A 4,402-nucleotide genomic window follows, 5' to 3' on the forward strand; every position below is an offset into this window, starting at 1 on the left:
TCCCCCGGTGGAAAAATTCCAAAAAAAACTATGGTATTGAAAAAAAAAAAAAAAAAAAAACACGAGAGAGAAAGAGTCAGTTTGTTTCTTAAAGAGGTATTGCGCCTGGGAAACCTGGCTCCAGTCCTGCCAGGGAAGCAGAAGCCCTGCAACAGCAACATCCACTGTTCCCCCAGCAGTAGTGCCAGTACCTCACCACCCCTTGGAAGAAAAGGTCTCGTGTAAAGCAGACTAGCAGTGCTGCCTGCTGCGGGTCCAGAGCTCCATGGAGGGACTGCTACCAGCAGCTTCTTGGAGCAGGAGCTAGGCCACAGCAAGCCTGACAGCTTGCAGCCACAGCCACGCATCCTGCTCGGAGACAAGCGGGATATGCTTGACACAGCACGGCTCTGCTGGGGAGACAGGACAGGAGCGCAGGCCAGCCCTGTTCCCCACAGCAGCCACGCACAGGCTGCTCTGCTCCCGAGGACCTGCAAAGACTTGCTGCCCTCCAAAGCCAGGAGCTGTACATGTTGAGGTTGGTGGCTGTGAACCTACCCAGGTGCCTGCACAGGGATGGGGTGCTACGGCCACTCTGTGGGCAGAGCATGCTGCCCCTTGGCGCAAGCCAGGCAGAAGGAGCTGTCTCGGTCCCTATGTGCACAAGATCTGGCCATCGAGCAGCCCTGACCCCCGTGTGCCCACATGTCCACATCCAAGGGACCTCTCCTGAGCTCCCTCCTCTGGACTTACACAAAGCTCTTGTTACTGCTGCTGCTTTTTGCTTAAACAGCTTGTGCTATTTAATACAGGAACTACACCTCATTGAGAGGTAAATGGAAGAGGCTCTGCAGCCTGGAAGCGTGAAAGAGCCACTTTCACCTGAGGGCCAACAGAAGAGAGAAGTCAGTTAGCACCGCTAATGAAGTGGAGAATTCAGCAGTAAACAAGAGAAATCTTCGCCATAAGGTGCCAGTAGCTGAATGAAAGAGGCAATTGGATGGAGCAGGCCCTCTCCTGCTGCTTGGCCTCAGGAAATGGTAGCAAAGCACTGATCACTGTTTGCACCAAGAAACAGCTGCAAAACGGACTTCTCATCCCTTGGGAAATTCTGACACCCTAGAATTTGCTTTTACCAAAATCAATTTAGAAACACTGAAACATCTCGTTTTGAGAACATAGAAAATACCGCAGTGTCCCAGTAGCGTGCTATAATGTGGTACACAGAACAGGGCACTGATCTGCTCGAGGGCTGTTGGGCTGAATTTGTCTCAAGAATCTTTATTTGTACCCAAGTGTTCCATCCTCAGGTACGAGTGTCTGGTCCAGAATATGACCCCTACTCATCTGGGACACTCAGAACCAAATTGTGCAAGTAACTCTCCAATTTCGATTGCAAGATCATAAGCAAGTCTCAGAGCCTCGCCGTTTTCAGAGTGGCAATGGGCGTGTTTTACTTGGCAGTGCTGTAATCTTTCTATTCCAGGCTGAGTAGTGTGATAGAAACATCATAGCTAGGCAGGCAAGATGGGGACTTAGGAAACTCTTGTTCAAAAGTTGGGGAGCTCTCCAAAGGCAACAGCAGTAACACTGCGATAAAACTACAGTCAGGATTCTGGTTATCCCCAGCTCAGCAAATACCACGTGGAGCAAGGTAAATGTCCTGACATGGTCACTCCAGAGATGTGTGCCACCATGTACCTGGAGCATCCTACACTGATTACTGGGCTGGCTGCAACCCTGACACACCGTACAGTAGTTGCTGAGCTCGAAGGACTGCCCGCCACAGTTCAGTGCTCTTGATCCAAGCAGGAAAGCTACAAGATGGCATGCCTTGGCTGCTAAATCCATCCACACTCAAAGCCTGGACAGTTCTTGAACTCAGCCCAGGGAAGGTCTTTGCTGGCTTCCTTCTCTCTTCTGTATCTGAAACCCACATTTACAGCAGCAGCGCTTGTATGGGAATCCAAGAGTGAATTGTAAACTGAAATACAATTGCTCAGCAAACCATTTTTTCTTTAAAAAAAAAAAGAGGAGGAAAAAAAAGAAAAAAGCCAACAGCTCTGGTCTAGACCACTAAATTGCTTAATACACAGTATAAGACCTCTTAAATAGCAGCTGCCCAAGAAGGGCTGCTCTTCCAAGAAACCCCTTCCAAATTGGGCATTAACTTTTCTAAGTGAAGCCTGTGCAGCCATTTCCGTTAATAATTATGTAGCCCACTGCTGCTTAAATCTCTGCATAGTCTCTAATGTCATCATTTAACTTTGCTTTATAGCCATTTATTGCTGCCTCTCCCACAGGGGCTAACATATTCTTATTGAATAATGAGATGCTTTCCAACATGCACAATTTCGGCTATCCCCAGTCCTCTCCTACCCTTTGAAAAGCCCAGCCCAATTAACCGTGCTTATTTCTGGCTCCATTGTTCATCTCCGCAGCCTGTGGGACCACGCGCTCTGCCCCACACCGCAGCTTCCTCTGCTTGCCGTGGCTGCTCTCCTCTACATCCACCCGCGGTGGGCACTCGGCATTGAAGGGATGGCTCGAAGCTGACGTGCCCCCGCGCTGTTGACAGCCACCTCGCCCATTCGCAGCAGTGCCCTCCCGCCCCTTCCCAGCCTCCCTGGCCACATTGCCCGCAGGGCAGTGCCGCAGGGCCGGCAGGGCATGCTCTGCACCGGCCGCCCAGCACTGGAATGCGCATTTCTCTCCACGCCACCCCAGGGAAACAGGCAGGCGTGGGATAATAGAATATATTAGCCCTGAGCCCATTCAGCCCCGGGCTCTTTACGAACAATGCCTGCTAACTGAGCTGATTTTTGCCAAATGACTGGCTTTCGTGCATGAGCAGCAAAGTAGAGCCCCCAAATAGTTCCATGCAACAATCCGGCAAGCGCTATTGCCCAGGGCCCATTGTTTTACTGCTGCGTTTGAGGGCATGGAGGAGTCATGGCCTTGCCTGCCCTGGCATTTCTTCCTTGGTTTCCCACCGCTGCGCTAGCCCCGTCTCAGCCCCAACAGAGGCAGCAGTGATGGGGGAGCTGAGATCGGCCGGCCACAAGCATCCGCTGTCCCTGCCTCAAGCGGGGTGACACAAAAACCACCAACAGCTGCTCCGTGCCAGGGCTTGCACTGCCCCTCCGTGCCCGTGCCCCTGCCGAGGAGGGGACGAAAAGCACTGGTGGAGGCAGCCCAACCCCCATGTCCCCGAATGGGGAGCCCACTGTGCCACCTCTGCAGTGGCACATGGCTCCCACACCACCTCCTGTAGCGGGACAGCTCCTGGACACCCCCCAGGGAATATTTGCTTTAGATTAGACACCCCCTCAGCCAGCTGAGAGCTGATAGCCCCTTGCCGGGGTCAGCCTGCCGAGGAGGATGTTAGTTTTGCCGTGTTTGTTTTCTGGTTTTCTCAGCAGATAACTCCAAGGTTCCAATAACGCTGATGCAGCCAGGAACGCTCCCTCACCCCACGATGCGGGAATCTGCGCGGGGAAGTTTTGCAGCTGTGGCGACGTGCTCCACCGCCCCAGCCTGGTGCCCGGCACCACCTGGGCTGCAGAGGATGCTTACACCAAGAGCCAGCCCGCAGCAGGGCCAGGATCAAGGCACGCAACAATTCCATCCGATGTCTCCTGTTAGTGTGAAATTAGCACCATTAAGTGCTATAACTAAACACAATCAACAAAGGGTTTACTAGCTGAGATAACATATAAAGAACTACAACAGCTAGTGCCTTCAGCGCTGCTGAAACTCTGACCGTCTGCCCCAAGTCCCAGGAGGGAACTGATGGCAAATATTTACAGGGGCTTATAAATATTTATCCTGTAATAACTTGCTGCATTACAGCACATTCTTCTCTATGAGGCTCAGCTTTGCCCTGGACCAGGTGCAGGCTGCTGAGAGGGTCTGTAGCATATATAAAGTTTGTCTGAATAACATACGGCGAGCACTGGCGTTCAATAAAATAGCCAGCAGCTGAGCTGCTTGCGTGAAATGCACTGCAAGTCATTTCTTACCCAACAAAAGAAAAATGTGGCTGGGGAGCACAGGTGTGCAGGCACCTCAGTGTGGGTGCAAACCCCTTCTGTGTTGCCAGAGTAACCAGGGGAAGTGCTGCAAGTCACCAGGGAGCTACAAATCACACCGCCGGGCCGATGCGATGGGGGCCTCAGCCCAGGAGCAGCCCCATGGTGACTGAGCACACAGGGACACTTGGCTGCTTTGCTGAGGACCCCAAAGGAAGAGAGCTGGAGACCTGCCCACCACGAGGAAACATCTCCTCACGCTTCTCGCACTGTGGCAATCCTCTCTCCAAGGAACCAACCTACTGCACCCCGAAATCACCAGAGATCACCAAGATCTGCTCTGCATGCGGCAGTTGGGCAGCAGCTCCCCACAGTGCTGTGCATGGAGGGGT

The sequence above is a fragment of the Aptenodytes forsteri genome, unplaced genomic scaffold (assembly GCF_000699145.1).
Source record: "Aptenodytes forsteri isolate BGI_AS27 unplaced genomic scaffold, ASM69914v1 Scaffold298, whole genome shotgun sequence".
NCBI classification, from domain to species: Eukaryota; Metazoa; Chordata; class Aves; order Sphenisciformes; family Spheniscidae; genus Aptenodytes; species Aptenodytes forsteri.